The sequence below is a fragment of the Myotis myotis genome, unplaced genomic scaffold, assembly GCF_014108235.1.
Source record: "Myotis myotis isolate mMyoMyo1 unplaced genomic scaffold, mMyoMyo1.p scaffold_m19_p_9, whole genome shotgun sequence".
NCBI classification, from domain to species: Eukaryota; Metazoa; Chordata; class Mammalia; order Chiroptera; family Vespertilionidae; genus Myotis; species Myotis myotis.
The window spans coordinates 33973733-33993637 of NW_023416401.1; the positions used below are offsets into that span (position 1 = coordinate 33973733).

The 19905-nt window shown below is 43.0% G+C and overlaps 1 pseudogene; it reads left to right on the forward strand.

The window, feature by feature from the left end:
* The first annotated feature begins 1898 nt into the window (after positions 1 to 1898).
* Positions 1899 to 18915, forward strand: LOC118663256 (annotated as a pseudogene).
* Positions 18916 to 19905: the final 990 nt, after the last annotated feature.

Below are 19905 nucleotides of genomic sequence, written 5' to 3' on the forward strand. Positions count from 1 at the left end.
CTCTGCATTTTTGGCTGACTGTGAGGACCCGTTGTGTCTATAGTGAAAGAGCTGCTTTGCTGGAGACATCCTTATGGGGCAGGACTTGCTTCAGTGGGGCTTTGGTGCTCACTAAGTCTGCTTCTTGAGTGTGTCCCTTATGGATGTGAGGAGTTGAAATCTGGTATCTGACCAGGAGTACCCTGGCTCCTGGATCTCCAAATCAACCACCCAGCAGGAGCTACAGTGATATCAACAGATTTCTCCTCTTTGTTTGGGATTTGGAAGTTTTGGAGCTCTCTGACCCAGCTGCAGTTTGTTGGGTTAGGCTGCAAAAGTGCAGGTGATTCCTTTGTGCCACTGGCACAGCTTGGGTGGGAATGTAAATTGAGTGGGGCGGGGTCTCAGAGAATCACCAGGATGGAGCAAACAGCAATGGTTGTCATCAGTGTCTCCTCAATTCCTCTCATCTCCGTGACTCCAACTCTGTGTCACTGCGTCCCAAAGTGCCGCACCCCCACAGTAACAATGATCCCTGCAAGCAGCTCTGTGAGAAGGCCACCCTCGCTTTCCAACCCGCTGCAAGTCAGTCCAGTTTCTCCCCGTAGGAGTCTGGGACCTCAGAATCTCGCCTTAAATGAGCTCAGTGCATTTGAGAGCTTGTATCCCCTTCCGATTGAAAAAAACCACGCACCCAGGTGCAGCCGTCTCCCGTGTGCCTTTGTACCTCTGTTCTTGGCGCCTCTGCACCTCCTACTCAGTCTCAATGCGCTTCTTTCTTTCCTTCTAGTTGTTGAACTTCCACTCGGCCAGCTTTCCTGTGGTTCTGGATGATAACTGTTTCGTGTTATAGTTGTAGTTTCAATGTTGTTGTGGGAGGCAGCACGCACAGGTTTATACCTTATGCTGCCATCTTGGTTCTCCTCATCATTGATGTTTCTATCTATCTCTCTCCCTCCCTCTTCCTTCCTCTCTGAAATCAATAAAAATATACTTAAAAAATTATAACCAAGTATGTTCATATGATTATATTTTCAAATAAACAATTAGATGATTCAGTTTGATTTCTGTGAGCTTAAGAACTTTTCCACCAGCTTTTAGATGTTCATTCTTGTAAGTCGAACATCATTTATTCTTTACATATTCCTATCAATATATTCTGCTAAAATTTTTATTGAGGTATAATTGACATATAAAGCAACTCTTTAACTCTTGCTGCACATGTACATTGATCACGCTTGAGCCCTGCCTCCAGCCCCCTGATGGAGTCTCAGTGCTCAGCCAAACCAAGCTGCCCCTCTCCATAATGTGTGTGCATTTCCCAGCTCTGGGCTGGAGTCCAGCTCACTGACTGGGCCCCTGGTAAATGCATTTGGCCAGAGGGACCTGTGCTCAGCAATGTCACCACAGAATGTGAATGACTGTAATTTCCCAAACTAGAAGCCAAGCTGTTCACTAAATTCCCCAGAGAAAATCACATTTACTCAACCACATGTCTTTCATCTGACAAAATATATATCACCAATTTCATCTAATTACTTAAATATTTATCACTTGTTGAATTTGAATAATTTAAAACCAGCCCTAACAAAATGATACCATCCTCCAATAAGTTTATTATTAGTATTATATAAACAGAAGAAAAAAAATGGAATATGCTGCAATCATGAAGATCATCACAACCACATAGTTTTAGAAACTGTGTCTGGGGTGTTTTGTTTTTTTGGTTTTCAAACCCTTTGGTATTTAAACCCTTTGTCCAAAATTCAAGTCCCTGCTCTATTTCCTGGAGGCATGGACATGTACTTCCTCAGCCCTGCTTCCCTGGAGTGAGAAAACTGGTCAGCATCCAAACAAAATATAAAATAATAAGGATTTTAGATCAAAAAATAATATGCACCGTCCTGATTGTGTTAAAGATGTCGACTGTGAAGGTGCTAACAGGAGGCAACAGCACTGGAGAGTCCCTCCTCCTTGCAAGTTGCCTGCAGAAGCCACGTGTCCCAGCCTTGGCTTCTCAGTTGCCCCAAAAACCAACAACAAAGATTCGTCTGCATTGCAAAGCTGACAAGCAAGTGAGCTCCAGCAAAGAAGGCTTCCTTCCGTGATCCAGTTTTTGCTTACTCTTCCTTTCAAACCATAGACTAGGAAGCAAAATGTTTCCGCACATACCTCCCAGGAGGAGCATTCTCCTTCCTTCCCGCCCGAGCACGGGCCCCTGAGTATCACCTTATTTTATCACCACCTGTTTGGACAAAATGTGTTCCGCTTCTCCGTGGCAGGACCTTTCCCCACATGCCGCAGATGAGCACCCGAGACTGCTCTGTGCACCTAGGTTCTTTCAGAGCAGACAGAGTAATGAGCCTTGTACAGATTTGGGAGAACAGTCCCCTTTTGCCCAGTGGGAGACTGAGGACCTGTTTATAACTGACATCCGTGAGGAGCATTTTTCATTATGGAACAAGCAGCTGACATTGCGCTACTGGTGTTTGCCCAGGGAAATAAGAAGGTAAAAAGGAAGAGACTATCACATCAGATGGACGATACAATTCTGCTCGCACTTTTATCTCTTGGCAAAAATGTACTGCTGAAAGCCCTCTCCGTGCTGTTTTAGAAACTCTGAATAATGGCATATCTGGGAATGTTGGTACCATTTTCTGTGGTTGAATCCAGTCTGTATTATTTTTCAATCTATTCACGCTGACTTTGTGTCCCACTTCATTCCTGCAAAGTGTTCCAAAACTTGTATTTATTTCTCTCATTTCTAAAACACAGTTTGAATGTCTTTGTAGGAGCTTTAGTATTTAGAGTCTGGTTGAAGCAAAATGAAACTGCATCATGCTGGCTAGAGTTCAGCATTTAACATTTTAGAAAAAGTCTTTAGAGAGAGCACAGCTGAAATAGACAGGAATCTACATTCATATGGCCGCCAAAGGACCAGAGCGAGCTGGAGGGTCAGGAGGGCCCCATGTGCTGCCTGGGCCTCAGAAGAAATACTGATGATCCACAGGAACAGGGCCCCCAGAGAGAAAAGCTTTCTGGGAGCTACTGTTCCAGAGTTTTTCACTGGTGTATAAAGGGACAAGAGAAGCTGCTCACCAACAGGGACATTGCTACAGCGAACCCAGCTTCAGGAGGCTGCTTACCATGGTCTCTGCTGCTCCTTGTGGCCTGGTGCACATGCTGTGTGGTGGGAGGGAGCGTGGAGATGGCTCCAGCCCAGACCCGGCCTGCAGTGCTGGAACAGAGCAAGCAATAGACGTCTAGGGTCTTAGAAAGGAAAATGGTGCCTATGTGGTCCACGCTAGTGAAACGCCAGGATGCCTGGCACACGTAACAGAGCAATGGAACAGTGAAGGGCACTCCGGCCAGGTGCCCCAGCTGTTGCAGGCTGCCCGTTTGCCTGCTGCCTGCCCACCACTGGGCAGGAGGTGAGCTCACAGCTCTGAGAAGGCTAATGAGGAGTGGGCCTCCCTGCTGCTGTGCTGTCGCACAGGCCTGTGGCTGCCACGCTGAGGAAGGGCACAGAGGCCACAGGCTGATGACACAGATAACATTCAGCTCCCACACACGTCTGCAGGGAGCAGGTGAGACAGGAGCAAACATCGCCCACCAACAGAACGAAACACAGGGGCTGCTGGGGGAAGATGCCCGGCTCCCCAGTGGGGATGACACAGGACAGGCAAGGACATTTTTACTGATGTGCTCAAGAAGAGATTTGACAATTCTTGGCAAGTAACTAAATATTAAAGAAAGTGGATTTAAATATCAATTATTTTAAAAGGTAAAATTAGCTGACCTCTTAGGGAGGAATTGAGATGAGATAGGAAGATGCCCACTTATTTAGAGAATATGCTGGAAAATATTTCAAAGAACTGTTGTGTTTTTGTTTCCAGTAATAACAGCTCCAACAAAAGCAATGTAGACCATGAATAGAAATAATCATTGTATGTAGTAATCCAGCCGCAGGAGAAATGTTGAAAGCTCATAGTCCCATTTCTTTTCTTTTTTGGGTGCAATTTAGATTTTCCTATAAAAGAGAAACAACAGGGATTGTGGTAAAAACTGTTTTTCTCTCCTCTTTTTACAAACATTTAATCCATAATTAGAATTTTTGATCCATGCTAATGAAGTGATACAGATGCAGGGATATTTGAAAATCACAACTAATTCATAAATATTATCTTGCCAAGAATTTCAGCCTCTCCCCCACTAGAACTTTCTACATAGAGCACTGGAAGTAAGCAAACCCATTTTGGGTTTGGATGGGTTAGCTTTTTGGTGCCTAATTTCCGCTGAACTGATGCAGAGGCACATTCAGCAGGGTCATGGCTGGAGGCAGGCTCAGCTGGGGATTGTTCGGGGTGTTGAAGTGTTTGCTGGGCCTAACTAGAAGCTGAAGCCTAGCGCCAGTTGCTGGGAAACCTGGGAGCATGGAGCTGTAGGCAAGTCTAGAGAGGTCGGCAACATTCTAATTAAACACTTATTTCCAAAGGAGGTTGTAATCAAAGGGGAAGTAGGGCAGTGGCCTTAAGAGTTCTGACATAAGGCTCAGTGTGCACGGGTGTATTGACCATGTTTTCTAATTTATTCTTTTTTTTTTTTTTTTAAATATATTTTTTATTGATTAAGATATTACATATGTGTCCTTGTCCCCACGTTACCCTCTACCCCCCACCCCCCCCACCCCCGCTCATGCCCTCACCCCCCCGTTGTCCATGTCCATTGGTTAGGCCTATATGCTTGCATATAAGTCCTTTGGTTGATCTTTCCCCCTTACCCCCACCCTCCCCTACCTTCCCTCCAAGTCCCGACAGTCCAATCAATGCCTCTCCGTCTCTGGATCAGTCCTTGTTCATCAGCTTATGTTGTTCATTATATTCCACAAATGAGTGAGATCCTGTGGTATTTATCCGCTCTCAAGTTCCATCCATGCTGTGGCAAATGGAAAGAGTTCCTTTTTCTTCTTCCTCTTCTTAAAGAATACCTTTCAGCATTTCATATAATGCTGGTTTGGTGGTGATGAACTCCTTTAGCTTTTTCTTATCCGTGAAGCTCTTTATCTGACCTTCTATTCTGAATGATAGCTTTGCTGGATAAAGTAATCTTGGTTGCAGGTTCTTGCTATTCATCACTTTGAATATTTCTTGCCACTCTCTTCTGGCCTGCATGGTTTCTGTTGAGAAATCAGCTGACAGTCGTATGGGTACTCCCTTGTAGGTAACTGACTGTCTTTCTCTTGCTGCTTTTAAGATTCTCTCTTTATCTTTTGCTCTTGGCATTTTAATTATGATGTGTCTTGGTGTGGTCCTCCTTGGATTCCTTTTGTTTGGGGTTCTCTGCGCTTCCTGGGCTTGTAAGTCCATTTCTTTCACCAGGTAGGGGAAGTTTTCTGTCATTATTTCTTCAAAAAGGTTTTCAATATCTTGCCCTCTCTCTCCTTCTGGTACCCCTATAATTCTGATGTTGGTACGCTTGAAGTTGTCCCAGAGGTTCCTTACACTATCTTCATATTTTTGGAATCTCTTTTCTTTTTTCTTTTTCGGTTGGGTATTTTTTGTTTCTTTGTATTTCAAATCTTTGACTTGATTCTTGGGATCCTCTTTTCTGCTGCTGGATCTCTGTAAATTATTCTTTATTTCAGTCAGTGTATGCTTAATTTCTAGTTGGTCCTTTTTCATGTCCTCCATGGTCTCCCTATACTTATTGAGGGATTCATTAAATTTATCGGCGGTTTCCATAAAATTCTTGAAAAACCTTATAACCGTGGCCTTAAACTCTATATCCAATTGTTTGCTTTCCTCCATTTCTGCCATTTGTGACCTGTTTCTTTGTCTCCGCATTTTGGCTGCTTCCCTGTGTTGATAGAGTGGCCCTGTGCGCCAGGTGTCCTGTAGGGCCCAGTAGCTCAGCCTCCCCAGTTACCTGGGGTGGACACTCTTGGTGCACTCTTGGTGCCTTGGTTGTTGTAGAATCACTGGGAGGAATTGACCTCCAGGCCAATTGGCTGTGAGAATCAGCTGTGTCTAAAGTGGGAGAACTTCTGTGCTGAAGACACCCTTCTGGGGCAAGACTTGCTTCAGTGGGGCTTTGGTGCTCACTGAGTCTGCTCCCTGAGTGTGTCCCTTATGGATCTGAGGAGTTGCAGTCTGGATGGACCCCCTCTGACCACTGGGTACAGTGGCTCCTGGATCTAAGGAGGTGCTAATTCAGCCTCTGCCTGAGGCCACACAGCAGGAGCCACAAAGAGGCTCAGCTGTGAAGCAATGCAAGCCGCTGCGGGGCCTTGGGCCTTCTCTTGGAAGTTCCAGGTCTGCCTGGTTCGGCTGCAGTTAGGTACATTCACATGCAAAAGCCTCTGCTGCAGCCTGGGTGGGGCGGGGTCTCAGGGAGTCAGAGGGCGGAGAAAGCGGCCATGGCCGATTCTCCGCCCGGAGTCGCGCGTCTCAGTGTTCCGGTAACGGCTGCAAGCACCTCTGAGGGAAAGCCGCCCTCAAGTTCGCTCGCTGCCGGACAGACCAGCTTCTCCTCGTATGAGACCTGGGTCCCCAGAGACTTCCCGGAACCGGAGTTCAGAGCCGTCGGGAGTTTGTGATTCAAAAAGACAGCCGCGTCCTCAGGCGCCACCCCCTTTCCTCGCACGCGCGCGCCGCCGTACCTCTGCACTTCACCTCCGCAGCGCCTCTGGCTCTCAGCGTGCTTTTCTTTCCTTCTAGTTGTGGAATTTACACTCAGCCAGCCTTCCTGTTGTTCTGTATGATGTTTGCTCAGTCCTTTGCGGTAATTTTCAATTGTTGTGTGAGGCGATAATTTCCCGGTGTTTACCTATGCCGCCATCTTAGTTGCTCCGATCCTAATTTATTCTTAATGCTCTGCCATTTGGGGCCTTGATCCTGGAGGGGCTGCCTTTTCCTGGGCTGACCCATTCCTAGAGCTAGCAAACAATGCCCCGGCAAGCACACCTTTGCGTTATAAACTATGCAATCCAGAGTCCATATCCTCAGCTATCTCTTTCATCAAACTCTCACCAGTACAATACACCAAGCCAGTGTTCCCTCTTCCCTAAATCACTCAGGGTTAAGTACAAAACAACTAAGGACCACCCTATAGCTCAGGACCCACCAACATTATTTACACTATTCAAAGCTAAATTCACTCCATGTACCTACCCTGCCTTGCCCCCTTTGCCTGAGAAAACCCTAATAAGGGCTTTGGGACATGCTCTTTTTCCTCCTCTCCTGTTTCCTGATGGGCCCTGGTGCTTCCCCCGGTGGCCCTGCGTGGCTTGGTGTGAGTCTTGATTCTAGGAACCTGTGAGTATAAATATCTTTCTTCATGCCAACCATTTCCATGTCTGCTGTCTTATTATACCTGGTTAAAACAAATCCCAGTACAGGTTTAACAACAGGGTTACTGACCCTGTGAGACTGAGTGGTGGCCCATGACCTTCCTTTTCCTGAGCAATGTCTGTGGAGAGGGTTAGGTTTGCACACCCCTGAGCTGCAGCTCCAGGCATGAGGGTTGGGGGCTGGGACAACTAGGAATATTCATGTAATTCTGCTTCAGAGGGTCTGATATCAGAACTGATGAACACAGGACTTGGGAAATCCAGCCATGGGCGGAACAACTGGTAGAGCCATGGTAAGAAGAGAGCTCTCACTCTAAAATGTACTTACTTTTTGATGCAACAATTCTAATTCTGGAAATTTGTTATCAGAAAATAACAAGATATGCAAAAATATCCTTGGAAATCTTTTTATATTGTACATTATTTATAAAAAAAGAAATCATCCTAAATAGGAAGATTTAAGTATATAATGATACAGTCATAGGATGCATCACTTAGCAGTCATCCGGCATAGTGTTTCGTGGCATCTAAGATATCATTAATTTTAAAAATCAGTTAATAAAGCAGCATTATGATATAAATAAAATAGACATTGACATGTACGCAGAGATTAAAAACTGGGGTTATCTCTGGGTCATGCCATTACATTTGTTGTATGTGCATGTTTATTTTTCTGCATTTTCCAAATTCTATACAGTGAACATGTATTAATAATTTAACTTAGTGATTCTCTGGCATACAGGCTGGGTTGATCCTAGAGCAGGATAGAGAAACCCTGAGAGGCCAAGAGATTCCTGTAGAGAGAATATGGATAAGGAGGGCTTTGTAAATAGTCAGGGTTCAATCAGCCCTAGGCAGTTTGGCCTCAGCACAAAGCTTTGCAGAAGTTTATTTCCAAGCACCAACTGCTAGTGTATCTGAGTTTCTGATACTGAGCACCCTGGCTCTGAGATGCGGCCTCGTGTCTCCAGGTGACAGGAGGCTCCCCAGCCACAGGGGTGTTATTAGTTAGACCTGGGCAAGGACGGTGATGCTGCGGTGATGCTCCAGTTGGTGTAGAGAACTCATAATTAGCAACAGCAGGAACCCAAAAGAGAAAGGAGGAGAAATAACCTGCCAGCAAAAGCGAAGAATAATTTCCTCATGAGACCATCAATCCCTTAATAACCAAGGGATGATAGTAATTACATTAAATACACATAAGAAGAATGAATGCAAAGACTACGATCACAATACAATAATGTGCCAAAAGGATAAACACAAGAGCATACAGTAGTTCATCCCTCTACAAGGAAAGGAAATCAATATTGATCAATTCATTTTAAGATTGCTGTTTTTATTAGGAAGCCATTATTTCTCAAAGTAAGGATGAGGGTAGCAGCACCTGTCACTTTTCAACCCCTCAGGACGCTCAGCGGAAAAACTGGGAAACTCACGTGCATTTGAAATAAACGCTCAGAAAATACTTGTTGCATATAATTAAGATCTGGGCCGAAACCGGTTTGGCTCAGTGGATAGAGCGTCGGCTTGCGGACTGAAGGGTCCCAGGTTCGATTCCGGTCAAGGGCACGTACCTGGGTTGCGGGCACATCCCCAGTGGGAGATGTGCAGGAGGCAGCTGATCGATGTTTCTCTCTCATCGATGTTTCTAACTCTCTGTCTCTCTCCCTTCCTCTCTGTAAAAAATCAATAAAATATATTTTAAAAAAATAAAAAAATAATTAAGATCTGGTAGTATTTTTATAATTATAAAAAATTATAATTAAAATGCGCATCCCCCAAATTTTAAGCCTGCAATATTCACAAGGCAGCCTCTTTCTGACAGATAACCTGTGACAATTTCATAATAGAGGGTTCAGAAACCTCATTAGACCTCACGCGTGGTGCAGCTGAAGCACTCAACGGTTTCCGAGGGTTTGTCAAAATCTAATTAGGCAAACCACAGGCATCTGCAAATGTGGAGCTTTTGCTCCAGACGGGTGGAATCTCAGGGTGCCCCAGAGCTTTCACGGGGTCGATTTTCTCTCAGTGTCAGTGACTCGAACACTCACCTAGGATGGTCTTTTTGCTCTTGCAGGAGAAAGTATTGCCCAATGCATGTATTCACTGATGTATAACTCCCAAGTTTGGTGATATCCCTATGTGCGCTACCAAATGTCCATGGGGGTTGGGACACCCAAAGTCCATTTTTGATCTACAAAATGGGTTCATGATCCTGGGCTCTTGCAAGATATGTCTATAGAATTGGCTGAAGGTCCCAAGCAGACAATACATCTGTTCCGCATGGAGCTAAATCTCACTGCTCCACCCCATGCATGCTCCTCCATGGAAGCAGTGAGTTGGCCACTCTGACAGCATCAGTAGTGAGCCCTTCAATGGATGTTAAACCTGCAAGCTGGTGAAGAAAATGGTAATGGGAGAAGGCAGATGAGATCTGGACAGTATCTCTGAAAGAAAAATGTCCTGTCAAGGAAACCATGGCAATGTGCTATAGTGGAAAAAACACATGCTTTGGAATCTGGCAGATCTGAGCCGGGGCTCTGGATATATACCTTTGTGATCTTTAACATGCTATTTAGGATCTCTAAGCATTAGTTTCTCTTCCGCTGCACTTCTGTGTCCTGGTGCTCTGGATCTGTGGTCAGTAGGGGTGCCACTGTCCCTCAGGAGTCCTGTTTCAACCCAAACTTCTTTCTCTTCGCTTCTCTCTGCTAACCATGGGCCAGGGTCTTCATCGTTCATCCTGCATAGCACAGCACACACAAGAGGATGTGAGCTTCATAGTCACAAAGCGTGTAAACATGAAACTTTACTTCTCTGTAACTGAACCTGGTTCTTGATCTCCTATTTTTGCTGATGGCAGAGGACTTGTTATTGCCAATTGAATTATAAACTATGTTACTAAGTACTTCTTGCTCTATTTTGGGTAAATAGTTCAGGATGTTTACCTTTCCTTTCTCATTATCTCTCCCCATGGGTAATCCAGGAATCAACTAGGCATCCGTGGAAGGGAGCATCTATCTCTCTTTATCTGGCTCAGTTCAATATTGTCTCTACTGCTGATTTTCATTGAATTCAACCATGTTCATCTACTTCTGAATGTCCCATGTCCCTGCAGTGCTTTGTGCTTTATCTGTCACCCGGTGTCCTCTTAGCCCTGTCTGTAACCACAAGGCCTCTTCAAGGCCCCCTGCCCATCAGTCCTTCCCTGGCCTTCTTTGGGGCTTGGAATGCTTTTAGATGGGCATCCCCTAATAGCTTTTGACAAAGAACCTCTCCCCTAAAATCTCAGTGGCTTACAATAATATAGGTTCATTCCCACATTACACATCCATCCGCTGTGGCTTTGCTCAATGACCTGTTATTATAGGGAATCCAGGTAGAAGCAGCAGCTTCTAAGGGAACAAATATTTGGAACAAATAATACAATCTACTGTGCTCACTCACCACTCAGGATTTGGGAGAGACTTGGCACAGAGAAGAGGTAGATGTTCAGTTTCTCTCTGCTAAAAACACCCTACTCCCATTTCTACAAGCCGCCTCCCTTTCTTGGTAGGCTGATAAACGGGTGGTCCTTTACTTCCAGACCAGCTGCTCAGCTGATTTCTCAGGCTCTACCTCTGTGCCCCTCCCCACCTTAGAGGGTTGGACATTATCTTTTCCCCTGGAGTTTCGGCCAGGGGTTTCAGAGAGTAGGGACCTTCCTTGGTCACTCATGAACATATGTGCTCTGGTCATGATTCCTCTAGAACTTTTCTCCCCATCAAATCCTTGAACTTTTTCTTCTTTTGGGTGAGAACACTGGGAAGATGTCACCATGGGTTTTGTCCCACTCATCCCAGACTTTGGGGTTCACAAACCCTTCTCTCCCTCTAAAAACCTAACTCTTGCAATAGAAATCATCAGCTTTCAGCATCTTGATTGTCAGTTTAAAAAAACAACACTATATTCAAACACTCAGTTGACATCTTTGTTCTTGGTATGTCTGCCCTTCCCTGAAGCAGTGGGGATCACTGATGTAATGGGTAGAGGGTCTATACAACAGAAGATGATGTGGGGGAAACAGTTCAGATTTTTTTCAGAATATTATCCTGCCACACTTTTGATCAGGCTTTATTAAAAAACAACAGAAGAGAATGAAATTAAGAGAATAACTTAAACCAGACTCCAACTTCCTCTGCCCTCACTGCCTAGTCATAGTCTCCCTGCCTCTCCTCACCACCTAAAGTGTCCCACACATCCGCTCACCTCATCACAACATCAGAATGCTCCTGGCACCAGAGATGAAGACTTTTGTATTTTCCTTTTAGTCCGGTGTTTACTTCTCCAATCCACATTTTCTGCCCTGGGATGGGATAGGCCCCTTTCAGGGTAAATGACAGCAAGACCATCAATTCTGTTAGGTGGAAACCCTTCAACCTCCCCTCCCCACCTCCTCACCCCGTTGTTCTGCCCCTGTGGTGCTAACAACACACTCACACTAATCTGATAAAAAGTCTGGCTTCAAAGCCTGGGTTGTTAAGTCTTAAATAAGTAGCAACACATACAAGACATCCACAGCCCAGTCGACTTTGGCTGCACAAAGGCTCAGACTAGTTTCTTTTTAGTTTTTCCCCATCAGCATTTCAATAACCCTCAGAATCTAGCCTCACCTAGAGGTGTTTTGTTATTATTTTAAAAAGCTTCATAGCCACCTCTGGACCAAGTCCACCTACTGTCACCCCAGTCATCTATCTTGCCTCATCTGCTGTACTCATCCAAAAGGTCTTGTCTTCTTAAAAATTAAGTTGTAGTTGTGGTGCTGTCGTGACTGTTTTCAGTGTACTGTGTGTGATGACCTCTTTGTAAGTGCCCTCGTCTATGAACACTGAAATTTGTAAAGGCCCCTAACTATTCTTCATAAAACCATGGTAGAGAACATTTTTTTTCTCTCTTCTGAGAAAAAAAAAGCAACTAAGATATAATTAGTGGAAAATTAGCCAAGCAAGTGACCTCTGGGGCTGAGCATAATTTTTCTGTCCTCACGGGTTCCCAATAGCAATTGAATAAGAATTATTCTAATTATCATTCTGGAGAGGCCATAGCCCTTGGACGAGGAACCAGAAGATGACATCTGATGCCTGGACTGCTACTGATGCCCTGCGTGCCACTTCCCTGGAAGCTAACAATAGATGAGATTGTTTTTGACTCTCACCCAAGGGTTTCATGAGGAATAACAATCACCTTTATAATGGGGTGATGGCATTGGCATGCTCAGCCACAAGTGGTTGATCCTCAACTACCAGTTCCTCTTCCTTTATACCCATTTTACAGAGTCATGTGAGCCTTCAGTTCTTAATCACAAGTGAGATGTAACTCATCTATAATTCTTTACAGATTCATGTCAGAGTACTTTTATTCTACTCAAATTTAATATTATTGTTTTACTGAAAATCCAATGAAAGCTTTTGGAAGGGACAAAAAAAAATAGTCATTCATTGTTAGCTTATTTTATTACATCTAGAGAGACTTCTTTTTGGAACACCAATAACTGATTTTGAATACGTCTGCTCTACTGGACCGTATAGAGGAAATTAATGTCAAGTATGACAGCCAATCCCTGGGCCATTTCCGTTTTTAATATTCTCCAAGTGTAATCATTTTTCAAGATTCTATTCATAAAGAAGATTTTAGAGTGCTGATGTCCATGTAATTCTTATAGACGAGTGATCTTTAAAGTGTCACTCAGCAGTCTCTCATCTGTTCCTGTAGCTTTCTTGTGACACAGGTAGAGGTATCTTTCCTGTCACCCAGGTAGGCCACACCGAGCTGATTCGCAGATAATATAAGGTTTAATGAAGGGCCAGACCTTAACTAGAACTCAGCTCTTTGAATTATAGTCCAATTACTTTATCACACATGCTGAAAAGCGCATCAGGTTTGGTGTCAGATTGGCTTTAGACCTGGATTCACACATGTGACTGCTTATTTCACTGGGTAGCTGTGCACTAAGTGAGCACATGAGTGTAATAACATCACACAAATGTGGGCTCGTGTTCACTTGTGAATCTAGAGAGCCTGGTCACATGGAGGGAATGGAAAACTTCCTTCCACATGGGAGATGATGTCATAGTTTTAATGTGGTGTTTCTACTTCAGTGGTTCCCAGCTGGGAGGGGTGATTTCTGGAGGCAGTTCTGATTGTCACAAATGGAGGGGACTAAGTGCTACTGGCATCTAGTGAGTAGAGGCTGGCATGCCACCGAATATCCTGCAGTTCACAGGACAGCCCACAGCAAAGAATTTTCCAGCCTCTAAGTCAATAGCCAACGTTGAGAACTATTGCTCTAGAGTAGGGCTTCTTAATCTGACAATATAAGCTGTGAGGATCCCGGAACCCACCCTGGTCTACTTGGGACAAGTGTGCCTGTTTCTGGGAAGGGGTCATGACTTTTCAGTTATTAGTTTTCATAGAGGTCTGTAATTTCAGCATGGCCACCATCCTTGTCCTACCTGTGCCTTAACACCCAGTGAAACTGCTGCTTTCACAAAGTTTTGAGTCTTCAAATATTTTGGGGGAGCAGAAATGACATATCACATAAATAAATAAACAAACCATAATGTTGTTTTGACCTCAACTAAGTAATGAAAGAGACAAAGAAAGATGCATTGGAAGACCTAGTAGATGATGGGCCACCATTGCTGGGACCAGGCAGAACGTGGGTAGTGCTGGGAGGAGAACATCATTTTCTTCTGTGTGCTTCACAATTCCCTGAGAAGTTTACTTACGTTGACTCACTTGAGATTATTCTATGCCCACTGTATAGCTTATTCACCTCAGATCCAGGTCTGAGTCTCTTCCTAGAAGAATTTGGAAACTCTAGTGGAATCTAACTGTCCCATTCAGACATCCTGGCTAAGTGACCACCAGGCACATGTTCTCATAGTGTGAAAAATTCAACACCTTGTTAGAGCAATGATTCATGACTGTATTATAACCATTGACGTGAGCCTGATGAAGCTATGAACTCTCTTCTAAGAAAATTGCTCGTGTGCCTCAAACACACCTGATATTGACTTTTCAAAATGACAAGGGTTCCTATTCTCTTTGATACACAAATGATGACATCTTGATTGGAGCACAGACACAATTCTCTGTCCCTGGGCCATGTAATATTTATTTCATAAGGTCTTGAATCAACGTTAGTCCTCCTCTAGCTTAACTTTCTAAATTACTCTCCTCAATTTTTTGGCAGTCATGGGAAATAAGCTAGAGGAGATAGTTGAGACCGACTTTCAGACAGAATACTTTATTTTAATGGCTATGAACTGCTAAATTGTAATACATTTTTCTTCTCTAATCTCTATGCATTGAACATGTCCAAAATACAAATAGTTATTGCTGGTGTTATTGCCCAGTTCATATTGTTTCCAGCGGAGCATGAATTCTATGGGAGAAAATAACCTGTTCGTCTTTATATCTTGACCATTACTCAAAAAAGTCCTGGAGGTAGATTATAATCCTTACCTTCTATTTCCTTCTGGATTATTTTGCTCTAAATCCAAACCTCATTTCCAGAACATAATGAAGTTTACTGCAAATCAGACAGTTATAAACTTTTTAAAAAGACAGTCTTAATGTGAAGGTAATTCTTTAAGAAAAAATAAAAAAGCTAACCATACCCTCATATGGAAAATGGGTAAAATCAAGAAGCACTAATGCGTTATAGAATTTATCACCTGTGGCTCACATGGTCCAATTCTATCATAGCGGAAAGTAATCACATTGTTTTATCACCACTCTGCTGCCTGTATGGTCTCAGCCCAGCTCCTAATTCAAGTGCCTGTGTTACAAAAGCTATTGTGAGTGGCCATTGGCTCAGGAGGGAGCAGTCGGGAAGCTGAGCTCTCTCCCTTTCTCTGAGTGAGCACTTCAGGCCAGGGCTTTGTCTCATTAGTTGTAACAGAGTATGGCTCAAGCCACACAGTTCCCTTGTAAGTGTAAACTGAAGAAACTTGTTTCTCCAGAGGTTTCAATACAGAATCTATCTTCGGAGCCAAATTCATTCACAGACTCAGAAAGGAAAGCAAGTCATCTTTCATTAGTGTGAGTTGGTAATCCAGGTAAAAGTAAGGGCTCCCCACAGCATGAGAAATATGGCCACAGCCTGAAGTGTATCATTAGTTGTCTTTTACAGCCTAACTTCTTCAGATTGATCAATTTGAACTGTGCTGGAGACTCAGACAAAGACAGTTAAAGGAGCAGAGAACTGACATTCTGAAAGTAATATTTCCAAAATATCAGAGCATTTGCAGTAAACATTATGGAAGCAGGGAAACCAGTCTGATCATGAGCCATGTGGAACAGAATAAGATTAGTCATGTTTTAACTAGAGGCCCGGTGCACGAAATTCGTGCATGGGTAGGGTCCCTAGGCCTAGTCAGTGCTCAGGACCAGTCTGTGGGGCAACCATCAGGGCAATCGGGGGAGTGGGGGGCGCTAGCACCCGCCTTGGCTGGTCTGGGGCCTGCGGGCTAGGGCAGCTCCTGCATTGAGCATCTGCCCCATGGTGGTCAGTGCGCATCATAGCAACCAGTCATGCCAGTCATTCTGCCATTTGGTCGATTTGCATATTAGGCTTTTATTATATAGAATATAAAATAAATATGTAGTATTGCCTTTCTGAGATGAGAGTTAGTGTACATATGATTAAGTGTACCTGTACTGCAAGCAGACCAGTGGGGTTTGAATTCTGGGTCTTTCACCTATGGATGTGTGATCTAGAGCAAATTACTCCTCTCTGACTAGTGTTCTCATCTATGCACTGGGGTATACTCAGTATCTGTGTTATTCTAATTGTTGAAATTTAAATGAAATAATATATATAAAGTATTAGAACCTATGAACAGTGCTTGAAACAATCAATCAACGAGTATTTACTGTGTGCCAATTATGGGCAAGGTGCTGTTCTTGGCACTTGGGCAACAGCAATGGATCAAAGAGACAAAAATTACAAACACATACACATCCTGAAAATTCACAGAGGTCATATTTCACAGCAAACACTCAATAATTAGTTAGCGGTGTGAAAAGTCTAACTGACTGTTTTCATCACAAATGGAACATGCATTCCGGAAAGCCCAAATCCTGTTTATCCAGGCACATTGCTCAGAGAATAAGCCACCTGAGGAGATTTTTCCTGGTTTTCTAATGAACCCCTCTCTGTCTTGATATTTTTAATATTGCTTAAAATATGGCCTCCCCTGTAGCCAAGGAGCTGAGATTGTGCACAGAGCTTCTTAGCCATCTCACTCAGCGCAGAGCCCAGCTCCTCAGGGCAGCGAGGCCCTGCCAGCATGGCGATCTGCTCTGATTACTGTCGTTGTAGCAGGTACAAGTTTTTGGCTTCAGTGTGACACTTGAGCCCATCTGTCTTGATAGCCACAGCCCCTGTTGACCTTTAGCGTGTCCTCACCCCCTACTTAGTGTGTGGAAGCTGTGAATAAAGGCATTGTTTGCGCTTCTGTTTGTCTGACTTGGAGCATGCTGGCTGGTGCAGGCTCAGCCCATTGTCTGTCTCCAACAAATCACAGAGGTAAGAGGTGTTAGTTAAAGAGACCCGACACCTGAGGCATTGCCATCCCTCGTCCCCTGGGTAATGGACCGAGCAAAGTTGCTGACCTCTCTTTCACTACCGTTAATTTTTTCCACATTTAAGATTGCATGTACAACTCTGCAAATTAGCAGAGGCTTATAAACTCAGGATTTGAAAAAAATTGAGCTGATCTAAGATGAATTGATGGACAAGTAAGGGCTTAACTAAAAATTTAGAACACATTCCACAGCTCTGGAGGGATATTTCTGCCTACCATCAGGTAAAACTGTTAAACGAAGATGATAGATAGATAGATAGATAGATAGATAGATAGATAAAAAGATGTAGATGTATCTATATCTTGTATAAAAGATAGTTTTAAGCCACCTGTGAAGTATAGCAATATTACAGTATAGGATATATTACATCACATTATATCTGTATCTATACACATATATACATTATACATATATCTATACATATAGGGTGTCCCCAAAATGTATAAACACAATATTTAGTAAAATACATTTTATTTTCAAAATTGAGCCATCAGCTGTTAAAGTGTGTATACATTTTTTGGGACACCCTGTATACATGTATATACACATCTGTGTGAGTTACTGAAATGATGCACAACTTTGCTACATGAGCACAATCTGTATTAATATGAGCTTTTTAAAAATGAAATCTATGTGGCTAGCTTTTGAGGATGATGTATTCATGGTAACTTGGAAATGAGATAGAAATAAATAAAATTATAGATTTGTAGAGCTGAGATGCAAATCAAATAATTATCAGGAGAGCCGAGTGGTAGCGGGTCTGGTGAGGTTTCACACACCTGAAGAGAATGTCAGGACGCAGCATGTACAAGCTAAGCAGCAGCCCCAGCCAGAGTGATTCCCCCCCCCCCCCCCCCAAGAAGCCCAGATAATTCAGGCCAAGATGAGAAGAGTGGCCCAGGATGTCAAAAAAAAAGAAAAAAAGAAAAAAAAAGAAAAGAGAAGGTCTCCAGGAAGCATCAGTATGAGATCAGGAATTGTTGGCCACCTGTATTTTCAGTCCTTGCATTATCACTGAAACACCCACAAAGAAATAGGACAAGTGACTTCTTTTGTAATTTTTAAATTACAGATTTAAAAATCTTTGTATTAATCCTTCACCTTTTCCTGAGTTAGGCTGGGGATGTTCAAAGGATGTTTGGCTCATCATGTTAAATAAAGAGCCCCAAGACGTTCACAACAAACATTTTGAAGTACTGCGTTCTGACTGGGAACCACAGGTGAGGTCCGTGGTTCTGGGCCGATTTTAGAGGTATGTGAAGTATGCACACTTCACAGGGAAACGTTTTATCCTGTGCAAGACTTTTTGTTGGGTTTATGTTGACACAAAGAGATATAAATAAAAACATGCTTCAACCCATTGGAATGACCTCATGATTTATTGCTTCCAAACTTGAGGAAATCTATGCTCCTAAGCTCCAAGAGTTTGCCTATGTCACAGATGGTGCTGCCAGGGAAGAGGTTATGTTAAGGATGAAACTCAGCAAAGGCCTTAAAATGGGGACTTTGTCCTGTAACAATCATCTCTTGGCTAAATCTCTTCCTCCAGGCTGATGCTCTTAAAGATGCCCCTAAGGTTCTTCTGCCTCAGTATTCATTAGAGTTCCAGGGCGGAATCCTGGCTGCGACTGCCTCGGGCAATGTTTCCTCACTGAGGTCCATAAGAAAGCCTCAGGTTCGGAGAGGGACAGCGTTTCTGAATGAATAGATTGGATGGTGTAGTAAAAAGTACACCATCCAATGAGTCCAGGGAGCTGGAGATTTTTAAGAAGATTTCTGTGGAAGACAGACACAGTATCCAGACTCATGCACATGATCCGGCTATGCTGGGTGAAGTAACTTACGTAAATACCTTCAGGAAGGGGGCACAGTTGCCGCCAGCGTGCAATGAAGGCATTATGACACCACCAAAGGGCGCTGAAAGGTCACCAGGGAACACTGAGGACGTTAACTAGACATTCAAGGAGTCACTGGTGATTGGGTAGAATTTCCTAAAAATGAACTACTAACGTTTTACAGAAAAAAAATTGTGCTGGCTTCCTAGCCAATTCAGAAATTCCACTGCCATTCTTTGATTTTATTTTTTTAAATCCAACACTTAAAATTGGCACTCTGGGAGATTTATTTCATTCCTATGTTAGCGGTTTAAAGAAACTGCAGGACTTGTTTACAGAGATGAATTCATTCCCAAGGTGACTAGATAGAAGCCAGCCATGATTTACACCATAATTTTTTTTTTTATTTGGTGTTACAACATCTGGATAAACCAGAAATTTTATCATTTAAGTTTTAGACTAGATAAGTGCTACTTTAAAGGGTGCATTAAGTGATATAGTACTTTGAAACTAGCTTTTAGATTCTCAAAATTCATATCGTCTTGCGTAGTGCAATTTAGTTCCTGAAAATAAAATTTAAACTTGTTTACAACGGTTTAGTTTTGTAATAAAGTGGCTAATTTATCTGCAGCTGCTGTAGCAAGCTATTATAAAACTTGAATTTTCACAAATGGTGAACTTTAATCTGTTTTTCAACTAGTTTATTTGCTTTGCCATACATAACATTTTTAACCAGGAAGACTTAGAAAAACATGGTGTTTAAACTGTGCTCTAAACAGTGGAAATACTAAAGAAATTTATGAACAGGATAAAGTCAATGGCTCTTATGTGGGGCTTTGACATACAGGTTACTTTATAATCATTTTTTGTGCATTACAATTTGGTGAAAAATCTGAGTACCCTTTCAAAATATTTACATGAGAAAGTCATTTTATTGCTCTAAGGTAGCCCTAAGAATTTTTTTTTTAATTTAGTGTGACTAAAGCTTTATTTGTTTGCAACATTTTTAAGCTCCTTTTTAAATTCCTACATGAGTTAAGGATATTGTGAAAATGACAAAGCTTTAACACCTGACCTAAACTTCTAATAAGGTGGAAAAGTATTAAATAT